Raw genomic sequence first — 12532 nt, 5'->3', positions numbered from 1 at the left:
TGTTACCTGTGTGTTGTATTCCCTGCTGATGCATGACATTGGCCACACTGAGTGCATGTGTGACCAGCCATTGTGGAGCACAGAAGGCCTGGCCAAGGCTTACTACCCACTCCACAAATGCTTCTTAAATTCACAAGTACTGGAAAACTGGCAGAAACAGGGTTATCTACGAGGTTGGCAAAAGTAGGTTTATAGCTATAATACAAATAAATAATACAATAATCAACAAGTAATAATACAAGAATAAATTCTATGTTTCATATACTCACGATTGTAAACCTGCTTTTGCCTACCTTTGTATTTGTTCAAAAATCTTCTTTCCCTACCACCCAGGCCCTGGCTTTCCATGGGCCGAGGACACCCGACACCTCACTGACATTGGGCCTGACTACGTGGTTTGCATTGACCTGTGGCATGTGGACTGGAATGAGTGTGTCACTGTCAAGCTCAGGCTTTAATAGCCATTGTAAGGTTCTTACCTGGTCTCTTGCATCACAGCCAACATTCATGAGAAATGCACAACTTAAATGACCATCAGTCCTTCATTCTGGGTCATGGGACTGAGAGACACCCAAGAAGGCTTGAGCCCAAGTTCAGCTGAGCTTAGCTAAGCCACAGATGATTCAAAAATTCACAAGGGAGAAATAAATGTTGCTATAAATTACTAAAATTCTGGTATTGTTTTGTAGCATTACCATAGCAAAACCTGAGTATATAATTCTATGTCTCTATTATCTCATATTTTTCTTAAGATAGCTCTGTAAATGGATTGGGGAGAAATCGCTATTCCCATTTTATAGAAAAAGCTACTGATGCTTAGGAAGATCTCATGACTCATTTAAAATCATGAAACTTGTAGTTTTAGGAGCCTCTGGTCAAACCCAGATGTCCTGATGCCAAGGGTAGTGCTTTTTCCATTTTATATACTACCTCAATAATGTACCTCTCTATGGGAAGGTTCTAACCGATCAATAATCATTTTCTCTCCTGGTCTTCCAGCTAACTAAGCATATACCTAATAGACTTGCAGTTATGAGGTAGAAAGATTCTCTGATATAAAAATGAAGATTCAATTTGGTTAAATTTTATAAGAAAACATGCTGTAGAGTGTTATAAATTATTGAACATTTCCCACCTCAATTGATTCTCACAGTGCACTGCATTTTTATTCATTTTCTTTTGTAGTTGTTGTTAGGAATGGAGGGATTAGCCTTTCAAATGCTGCCTGGGAAACTCTATTCCTAGTCCTTTCCTTAAATGTATTTGCTGGACAATTGCATCTCCCTGCTGGGCACTGGGCAGCATTACAAAGTGTTCCAGGGCTACAGCAGCTGCAGTCATTTCTTAGCAAAGATCAGACTGGCACCAATTGGCCTGAGTCCAGCTGTCCAACTGACCATGTTAAATAGCTACCCAGGCAGGGAAGGTGTAACAACAATGCCATTTCCTCAAGATGCGTCTTACTATTATAGTTATTGACATGTATTAAGCACTTAGCATGCCCAAGTGCTTAATGCATGTTAATAACAGACTACCCCACACATGTGATTCAATTTGGCATGTACCCCCTTTCTCCTTCCCTGTCATTTTATCCCCATGCATACTCTCGGTCTGTTGAACCTCTGACTTTGGCTACAAAGGGGGAAATGGAAAATAATGAACCAAAGGACTCTCTTTTGGAAGATAGTTAAAGGATGAGAGATCCAACTCTTTGCACCTGTCAGTGATAGTGAATTAGAGAGCAGGGGGTTACCATCACTGTGGGAAACAGAGTTGGAAATCTGAGTGAGTTAAAGAAGTGATGAGACCCAGATGAAATGTGAGGCAGAAAGGGTAGTGTCTCAAAAGCCTTGGCATCACGTGATGAAGGGAAGGGAGAAAAAGCACAGGCTAGAAACTAGGCGCCATGGAGAACAAGGACAACCCGGTCAGCAATAGTGACCTTTGGAGCCAGGACCGTTGATGCTGAGAATTCCGTCTTATTCTGCTGATCACTTCTGATCAGAACACCATAATCATCACCAAAGAGTTACTTTTCACAGATATAACAACAATTTCTTGAGCTATTTTTGGCACCCTGTAGGCACAGTGCTAAGCAATGTTTGCATAAAATGGTGACAAAACAGACAAGACATTTGCATAATTGCTTCATTGGATGTTACAATGTTGTGGAGAAGATTCTCACAAAAGTGCCAATATAATAAAATATTAAAAATATCTTTAAAGAAATATTAACATGAACTCTCCGATCTACCAAGAAATATAAAACTCAAATCTATTATGTGTTGGGTTTAGAACAAGAAAAAATGGGCTTTGAAAACAGCAGGAGAGATTTAGGTTCCCTCTGAAAATGGTTCTTAAACACCAGAGTTACCGAACAGATGGTGTCAGTTCCTTCTGAAAATTAAAATAGTCTCACCTGTTTGGGACAGGCTTGGAAGCCAGCTTTTGCAAACTTCAGTGTGCGCCACAATCGCCCACGAGGCTTGTTAAAGCATACCCCCTCATCTTCAGATTCAATCAGGTTCAATTTTGTATTCAGCAGGTCTGGAATTGGGCCGGAGCATTTATAGCAAGTCCCCAGGTGATGCTGCTGGTCTTGAGATCACAGTTTAAGAGCCACAGGTTTAAAATCCTGTTTCCTGAATTTTCCTATTGATGAGAATCACCTATAAGTGCCAGGCTGGGTCTCCCTTGCTTTATCTCTGTGACAAAGTGCAGTGCGTTGGGGTCCACAGCTTTCATCTCCCCTTTGGAGTTGAAGCCAGGTCCAGCAGCCCCTGAGAAGTCACATGGATAGAATGCCCAAGAGAAAACAGCTGTTTCAACATCCACTTTAGTAGGCCCTGCCTCTGGATATTGGTAGGTAGTAGCTCTAGGGTGGGGTATGGAAACCTGCATTGTTTTCAGATACTCTGAGACATTCATGATCAGGTAAATCTGGGAAACAGTAGTAGATAAACTCTGCAGTTTCCCTCCCATGATTTTATGAAAACTGTTAGTTATGAAATGTGACAGAGAGAAATACAGGTTTTGCTGTACTTGCGCCTTAGTGCAGTAGAAAGGTAAGTGAACTTGGAGTCAGAGACCTAGGCAACGTTTGCCAGGCCTACGCCTGGTGACTGTGGGCTAATCTCTCTAACATCGGGGTTTTCTGTAAAGTACAGTGTTATCTATAAAAAGAGGCTAATAATACTCCTCTGTTCCTTCAGCTCCTACCATGGGCCAAAGTGGGCCCAGACAGATCTAAGTCTCTGCCCTCACAGAGCACACAGTGTAGACAAGCAGAACATGAGCCAAGTGATGCGGTGAGGTCTCCCACCACCGTTCATGGGGTTGCTGTGAGGGATGAGGAGATAATATGAAAAACACTGGAATAATAAAACATAGGAGGCATATAGAAATTTACTTGATCATCGTGATCAATATTACTATTAGCAGGGGATTGAATTCTGTCTATGGTCATGGAGGAACAGGTAAGAGGAACCCCCAAATGCACAGCCTAACTGAAAGGGTTGGCAGAGTAAATCAATGGTCAAGAGGGGAAGAGACAGGGAGCCTAACATTACAGAAGCCAGGGAGGGATAGAATGTTAAAGATTTTGAAGAGAGGATGGTAAGTAGTTTTAAATGTGGCAGAGGGATCAAGGAGGTCAAGAACCGAGAAACGGCATTTAAAAGGCGACTGCGCTGAGTTGTGCAATTGATGACTCAGGGGATGCAGGTAGGGGGGTAAAACAAAACAGGTTATTTTCCATCAATTTTATTAAGTAGGACACTGAGCCACACAGAGGTACCCCAGGTAAGTCATTTACAGAAATCAGATAAAAACGCTTAGTCTTTCTAAAGGTCACGTTATATCACAGTAGATTAAAGTCCCAGTCACTTGTCTGCAGTGTCCGCTGCTGGTACCAATGCCAGCCTGAGCAGTCCTGGGAGATTGAACAGGCAAAAAGACTCTCTTTTTGGGGGTGGCTTCTTACAGGTCTGGTGGCTTTGTTTGGTGCAGAGGCAGGTGGCCTGACTCCCTCGGTTCTGCATCTGCAATGTACTTTGAGGTTTGGGCGGCTGGCACGTTGTAAATTGTTATATCATTAATAATAAATAATGCTCTGCAAGAAACCTGCATTGCAGACATGAGAGCCAGAGTGGAAAACAGATCTACCAGAGGGTGAATCTCCTAGGAAGTAATAAAAAGGATGAATTCATGGGGGCAGGGGAAAGAAGGAAGAGTTCAACAGCTAACGTGTGTTGTTAGTAACGCTTGAAAATATATATATTTTTAAAGCTTTGGGAGAAAAATCAGTCTCTAGTCTGGCTCTCCTCATTCCACCGGGCTGTTCACAAACCTGAGGCGTAAGTACTGAAAGTGTCTGACGCCAACAAAATGTAGATGAACTGCGGGAACAGACACAAGGCCACAGTGGCAGATCAAAGAGAGGCGGCCGAGGGAGCAGGCTCCGCTAAGTATGATGAGGCATTACCATAATGAATTTTGTGAGTAAGCAGCTCACTTTAAAATCATTTCTTTTGATCTGTTAAGAAGGTGTTTACTGTAATCAGGAGAGGGTTTACTTGGCAGGGGGAAGAGAAAAGAAAGAGGAAGCCAGAGAGACAGTTTTCGATCCGGTTTGAAACAATTTCCTTTGCTCTTTCTGGTGTCTAGACCAGCCTCTCGGATCCTTTCTTTCTCTCATTCCCTCAACCCTTCTTAGAAAACTTAATTTTAGCTCAACTATTTGGGGTTTAACGGGGGTGGGGGAGGAACAAATGGAAAGGGGATAAACTCAAAGACATCTCACTTTTAAAAAGTGAATTACGGTTTCAAACCAAATGAAACCACACTACTCCTACTTGCTGATACAAAGTGCAAAGATAGATTAAGTGTGTTTAAAAAAAAAAAAAGGCAAATCTCTGCTCTGGTAACTGATGAGGCTTCCTGGCTTTTGTAGACTGCTGGGCATTCTGGGCATGTGTCAGTGGAAGAATTGCTTTTCTGTTCCCCTCCCCTCCACTGCAAACTGCTTTTACCATATTGTTTCAGGGCGAGTCAAAGGCCCCTGCAAAGCTACATGTTCCTCCTAGGGAGGGAGGCCCAGGTTCTCTGCTGTAGTAAATTGGAGTGTACATAAGCCTTTTTGTACCATGAATGAACGCAGTTAAGACTGGTTTTGTTAGATTGTTGGAGAGAATCTTTATTTTTCCTTTTTTTCCTTCCACCTCTCATTCCTCCTCCCTCTTTCTCTCTCCCCCCCTATTTCTCTCTCTCTCTCTCCCTCATAATCTCCAGGGACTTAAGGAAAGTAGCTTTGGTAATAGTCAATTTTGTCCCCAAATTCTTCATCACACAATGAGTCATTAACCATTTATGTCCCTTTATCTATTTCCATTCACATTATCACTATGTAAGGATGACATGGAAAGGTGGAAATGGGGGTTTGGGGGAGCCTGCAGATTATATCCCATTTCCAGGAGGACGAGGTCTGGGATTGGGGGCCAGTGGACAGGAAAGAACCACAAGCTCAGAAGCAGCTGCTAAATGTATACTCACATCATGTCAACAGAAAAGGCTCCATTCCTCATTTCTTCTAGAAAAAATCTCTTAGGAGAAGCTCTAAGAATGTTAAAGTGACTCTGACAAGAAAAAAAAAACAAAACCCCTTTCTGCCTTCAGAAGGCTGCGGTAAAGAATGCAGAAGTGTGTGCAGAAACCCAGCCACAGACCTGCCCTTGGAGTGAGCAGGTTGTCGGGGTGGCTGCCGCAGAGGAAACTCAACAGCTGGGCTAAGTCACGTCTCAGGGTAACTCATACCAAGAGCGCTCTCGTTTCAGATGAAACTCCTCAGAAAGCAGACACTTTGAAGTCCCTAAGTGACTTTATCCCAACACATTGAATGCCTTTCCCAAGAAAATTTGCCCAGCTTACCATGCCCAGGGACACCCACATCTTTGAGCACTTTCCTAAGAGGTGTTAGGCAAAGAACCTGGACATAGTGGGCATTCCTATGTGTTGATGGAATGCTAATGGTAAGGCCATAAAATTTCAACTGGGAGGATGTTTTCCTTAAAATAACTTAAAAATAAAATGTTTAAATATTCATAGTAAAATGGGCCTCAAATTGAGGCCAGTGGCCTGATATTACTTATTGTCTCTGCCCTAATTATGAGTTTATTGGCTTTTAAACATTTAAAAAACAATTTTATAGAAAATTTCACCCATATACAAAACAAATAGGATCAAATATTGAGCCAATGTGTGACCATCATTTAGCTTCAACAGTTGTCATAATAGCAGTTCTTTTGTGCCGTCTATAACTCTACTTACTCCCTAGCCCCACTTGGTTATTATCAGTATTATCCAATTTATGTATACTGAAATGCACGAATCCTAGCTGCCCAGTTTTATTGAATAGATATACCTATGCAACTCATACCTATTGCAAATATAACATTTTTATCTCTCTGGAAATTTCCCTCTTGACACTTCCAAGTTATCTTAGACATTTTTGACTGTTTTAAAACATCATATAAATGGGCCCTGGCTGGCATAGCTCAGTGGATTGAGTGTGGGCCTGCAAACCAGAGTATCGAGGTTCGATTCCCAGTCAGGGCACATGCCTGGGTTGCAGGCCAGGTTCCAGCAGGGGATGCATGAGAGGCAACCATACATTGATGTTTCTCTCCCACTCTTTCTCCTTCCCTTCCCCTCTCTTGAAAAATAAATAAATAAAATATTAAAAAAATAAAAACCTTAAAAAATCATATAAATGGAATCATACAATATTTTTTCTTTACTCTGCATAATTAATAATTCTTGCATGTACATGTAGTTCATTACCTTCCTTTTTTTTCTTTTTTGCTAAGTAGTATTTCATTGCACAACTACACCACAGTTAGTTTATACATTCTTTTCTTCATGGATACTTGGGCTCTATCCAGTTGCCAGCAACTGCGAATAAAAGCTGCCGTAAACTTTCCTGTACATATCTTTTGATAGACATTTGGTTTAATTTCAGTTGGACAAATAATGAGGACTGAAATTGTGGAGTCAAAAGATATAAGTGGGTGTATAACTTTTTAAGGAACTGCCAAACAGTGTTTGTTAGGGTGGTCGGTGACAGAGAAGGAAGAGCATATTTTCACTTCCCCAAGAGAGGGGAAGGGCTGGGTGCAGAGACGAGCACCAGCCCAGAGGGGTTAGGACTTTGGGCTTTCGACGGGTGATGGGGCGGTTGTAGAGCAGGGTGTTTCAGCTGGGCTGCAACTTTTTTGGACGTTATCTTTGGGTGCAGGGTCCAGCCTGGGTGGTGGTCTAGTATGTCTTGTTTTGTAAGTTCCTGGGGCCTTTGAGCCTTCAGGGCACTACCAGTAATTTTCTAGTCCTGAGGATAAAGGCTCACAAAACAATTAGGGTCACTCATGCTTTATGGGGTTCAGCCAGCTCTGGCAAAGAGGGCCTGAGAAAGAGAGGGCTTTTGTCCTGTTAGTTTTCAAAGTGGTTATAGAATTTTACATTCCCACCAGCAATGTAGGAGAGTTCTGATGGTTCTGAAGCCTTGTTCACATTTGGTATTTGCCCATGTTTTTAATTTCAGTGTTTGGGGTTGGTGTGTTGGAGTATCTCCTTGTGTTTTTATTAACTTTTCCTCTATGGCTAAGGATGAATACTTGTGTGCTTATTGGTTGCTTGTATATCTTCTTTTGTGATGTGGCTCTCATTTGCCCACTTAAAAAACTGGATTCTTTAACTATTTTGCATACAAGGCCTTTGTCAGACACACGTTTTATGAATATTTTCTCTCCAGCCTATGGATTGTCAGGTCATTGTCTCTACATTGTTGTTGTCTTTTGTGCGTGAGCGAAAGTTTTTAATTTCAATACTGAATAACTTATCAAATGTTTTCTTTTCTGGTTACTGCTTTCTTTTTTTTTTTAAGAAATGCTCACTAATTCCCAGGTTATGAAGTTATTCTCCTATGTTTTCTAAACACTTTTCTTCTTTTTTAAAAAGTTTTTTTAAAAAAATATTTTATTTATTTATTTTTCGAGAGAGGGGAAGGGAAGGAGAAAGAGTGGGAGAGAAATATCAATGTATGGTTGCCTCTTATGCATCCCCTGCTGGAACCTGGCCTGCAACCCAGGCATGTGCCCTGACTGGGAATTGAACCTCAATACTCTGGTTCACAGGCCCGTGCTCGATCCACTGAGCTACGCCAGCCAGGGCAACACTTTTCTCCTAAAAGCTATAATTTTAGCTTTCATGGTTAGGTCTAACATCACCTAAAATTAATTTTTTGCTATGGTATAAGGGAACTGAGATCTTTCTTCCTTTCCATGTGGATATCCGTTGGCTACAGCACCATTGGTTTAAAATGCTTTCCATTCCTGCACTAGAGTTGCTTTAGCATTTTTGTTAAAAACCGATTCATTGAAGGACATTTGGTTTTGTCCAAAATGTTCATGGTGACATTTGGTCCATGCCAAACAGTCCTTGATATTTGGTTCTGTCTGAAATTTCAATGCTTAGAAAAACGTCCTGGGTTCAAATAACCCAAGAGGTTTATTTCTAGCTTTGGTGTACAGGATTAAACATAAAATACTATCATGTATTTTATGGGTCAGTACTTGTGTTGTGGCCATATTGCCAATAATAACCCTTCTTGCCTCCATATCCGGGCTGGTAGTGGCATAAGGGGTTAGGCAGGTGGATCAGGGTTTGAATCATGCAGTAGAGCAATATTTATATTATCTATGGATCAGTTGTCTTCATGGACCTTTTAGGCAAGACTAAATATCAAGGATCTTTTTGGCAAACAAGGATCTTGTTTCTGTGGGTGTTTAGGACATAACCAAATCCACTAATCAATTAATTGACCATACAAATGTTGGTCTGTTTCTTTATTCTTTATTATGATATATTTGTTTACCCTAATGCCAATACCTCATTGAATTGATTACTGCAGGCTTGTAGTAATTTTTGAAGGCAGATAATATATGGAAGTCCTTGAACTTGATTCTATTTGTCAAATTGCTTAGCTATTTATTCTAAGTCATTTGCATTTCATATAAACTTTGGGATCAGCTATTTAATTTCTACAAAAATACTTGGTGATATGACACTGATTGCATCAAATCTCTAGATTTATTTGAGGAAACATGGTATCTTGATAATATTGAGTTCCCTAATTTATAAATTAGCATATCTATTCATTTATTTAGATCTGTAATTTCTCTCAGATTTAATACTTTTAAAAAATTATTTTACTATTGTTCAATTATAGTTGTCTGCATTTACCACCCCCATGCCCCCAGATTTAATAGTTTTAAGTAAAGAGGTTTTGCTCATCTTATGTTATATTTATTTCTAGGCATTTTATGTTTTCTGATGATATTATAAATGGAATTAATTTTAAATGTCCATTTTTTGTTTATAGTAAATAAAAATATAATTGTTTTTTACATATTGACCTTGTACAATGGGATCTTATTCCTCATGTTTATAATTTGTGTTTTCTTTTTTCCATTTGACTAATTTTTTTAATCCCCATCTGAGGACATTTTTTCATTGCTTTTCTTAGAGAGAGAGGAAGGGAGGGAGGAAGAAAGAGAGAGAGACAGACAGAGAGAGAGAGAGACATTGATCAATTGCCTTCTTTCACACACCCTGACTGGAGATTGAACATGCAACTTGGGTATGTGCCCTGATATGGAATCAAACTCATGACCTTTCAGTCCCCAGGATGATGATCCAACCAACTGAACCACACTGGCCAAGGCCCTTTAATCTATTTATTTATTTATTTATTTATTTATTTATTTATTTGCCAGTGGAGAGCGTGAATGCAGTCCCCCACTACCACAAATTATGCAGCCGATTTTCCCACACTCAAGGAAATCGCAGGCGTCACCCCATCTGGAAGTGCCATAGGTACGCCTCACCCTGGGGAAACCACCTTTGTGATCGTGGTACCTCCCCTGCCAGGTAAGTATCAATTTTATTATGGGAGTATTGATTTTACTAATATTTTGAAAGAACTATATTTGGCTTTTAATTTTTCTTCTTTCTATTTTATTGATTTCTGCTCTTTATTATTTTCTTTGTTCTACTTACTTAGGATTTACTTTGCTCATCTTTTTTTCTAGCATGTTAAAGATCATTGAAATCAGTTCTTTCCTTCATGGGCATTTAAAAACTTACCTATCACTTTAAGCAGTGTTTTAGCTACATCACACAGCTTTTTGGTTTGTCGTACTTTTATTGTCATTCAAATAAGAATTATTCATACCTCTCTTGTGATTTCTTCTTTGATCCATGGGTTGTATAGAAATGTATTATTTTATTTCCATATGTTTGTGGCTTTTCTAGATAGCTGTTGTTTTTTATCTAATTTAGATTTCTTGTGATCAGAGAACCTACTCTATAATATTTCAATCATTTGAAGTATACTGAGTGAGACCTTTTATAAGCCCAGCCTATGGTCTATTCTAAAGAATGTCTCATGTCTCTGAAAATAAATGTTCATTCTGCAGTTAGAGGGGGTAATGCTCCACAAATGTAATAAAGTCAGGATGGTTAACAGTGATCCAATCTTCTTTATTCTTGCTGGGGTTTTTTTTGTCTAACTATCCTATCAGTTACTGCAAAAAAAGAGTGTTACAAACCCCCAGTTTGTGTACTTGTCTGCCTCTCCTCTTCATTATATAAGTTTGCACTTCATGTGTTTGAAAGTCCATTGTCATTTAAAAATTTTATGCTTTGTGATGAATTCACCCTTTTTTGATATCTGAGATATTATATTTTATCTTGTCTTAAAGTTTATTTTGTCTCATATTAATATAGCTACTCCAACAATCATATCAGTGGTATCTTAATAATAAACATATTCCATCAATTTATGTTCAACTTATTTGTATTTTTGCATTAATGTGCATCTTTTATAGAGAGTACAGAGGTATGTATTTTTTAACTCCATTCTGTCAATCTTTGGCTTTTACTGAAGTGCTTAATCACTTAAATTTAGTGTAATTACTGATGTAGCTAGACTTAGGTCTGTGATTTTGCTCTTTACTCTCTATTTCATATGTTTTTATTTCTCCTTTCCTGAAGTTTTTAGAGGTGATAGAACATTTTAATGTTCTATTTTATTTCCTTTATTGACTTTTTAGCTATACTTTTTGCATTTATTTTTGGTGATTTCTCTTGGGATTACAATATGCATTGTTAACTTTCATGATTTACTTAGAGTTAATACCATATTACTTAACATAAAGTATAGTTACATTGAAACAGTGTAGATTTATTTACCCCTCATTATTTGTGTTATTTTATCATTTATATTAGTTGTACATGGGTTACAAATCCCACAGATAATTTATAAGTGATAACATGTTATATGTGACTTTTAAATGTGTACTATTTTTTAAAGATATTTTATTTATTTATCTTTAGAGGGGAAGGGAAGGAGAGAGGCAGAGAAACATCAATGTATGGTTGCCTCTCATGTGTCCCCTGCTGGGAACTGGCCTGCAACCCAGGCATGTGCCCTGACTGGGAATCGAACCACGATTGTCTGGTTCGCAGGCCCGTGCTCAATCCACTGAGCTACACCAGCCAGGGCTTGTAACTTTTAATTAAGAGAAGAATACATATGTGTAATCATTCTGGGTTCTATATTCATGGTTTCTATATTTGCAAATTTATCTATCACTGAAGTTTATTTGTAACCCCCAAATCAGTACTGATGGCTCATTTATGGTCATTTGCAGACGTGTGTAGAGAGGAGACAAGTTTGAATCACTTGGTCTCTGCATCCCCAGCTGAGATCATACGGGGTGCTGCTCTGCTTTCTTGTGTCATCTCTCATTGTTCGCATTTTTTGGTTTGGATTTTTGTTGGTGATTTTGCTCTTTAAAATAACCTCCAAGTATAAGACTGAAGTTCTGTCCAGTGTCCCTAAGTGCAAGATGTCTGTGAGAAAAAATTGTATTAGGTAAACTTCATTCAGGCGTGAGTTATAAAGCTGTTGGCTGAGTTCCGTGTTAATGTAGCAACATTATATATTAAATAACTTGTCTTTAAGCAGAAACACACATAAAACAAAGTTGTGTACTGATCAGTTGATGAAAAATTTGTGACCAGAGACCTGTCGGACTAAGTCCCTTAACTCGTGGAGTCTGCACTAAGTCCAGACTGAGAACTGGAGAACTGCTGCTGGAAGAGACACCGTTCATGGGTGCTGAGGGAAAAAACCCTCGTGCGGTGTCAGAAGGAACCCGAGAGTCACACTTTCCTGCATATTCACTCGTTTAGGGACATCGCATATATAGTGATACTGAGCATTATAAATGATATTTTTATAGAGACCCTGGGTTCTAGTTTGTTCTTCTGAAAAGTGAAATGTGTTCTATAATGCAGTTTACTTGGTTGGACTTAAGCTCCAAATTATATCTTCTCTGTGTAGAACGGTGGCTGAAATCTCTCTTTAAGTCTTCAGCATCTAGAATGAGGGTGTCCAGCCTTTTGGCATCTCTGG

The 12532-nt window shown here is 39.3% G+C and overlaps 1 non-coding gene across 1 annotated transcript; it reads right to left on the bottom strand.

Moving 5' to 3' along the window:
- Positions 1–9824: 9824 nt before the first annotated feature.
- Positions 9825–9989, bottom strand: LOC119064401 (U1 spliceosomal RNA). The gene has a single exon (XR_005085399.2). It is a non-coding gene; the product is annotated as a U1 spliceosomal RNA (small nuclear RNA).
- Between the last annotated feature and the right edge of the window lie 2543 nt (positions 9990–12532).

Source organism: Artibeus jamaicensis, unplaced genomic scaffold (assembly GCF_021234435.1).
Source record: "Artibeus jamaicensis isolate MK-2021 breed Jamaican fruit bat unplaced genomic scaffold, CSHL_Jam_final contig_1015, whole genome shotgun sequence".
Classification (NCBI taxonomy): Eukaryota; Metazoa; Chordata; class Mammalia; order Chiroptera; family Phyllostomidae; genus Artibeus; species Artibeus jamaicensis.
The sequence above is the reverse complement of the archived record's forward strand: the minus strand, read 5'-3'. Positions and strand labels throughout refer to the sequence as shown.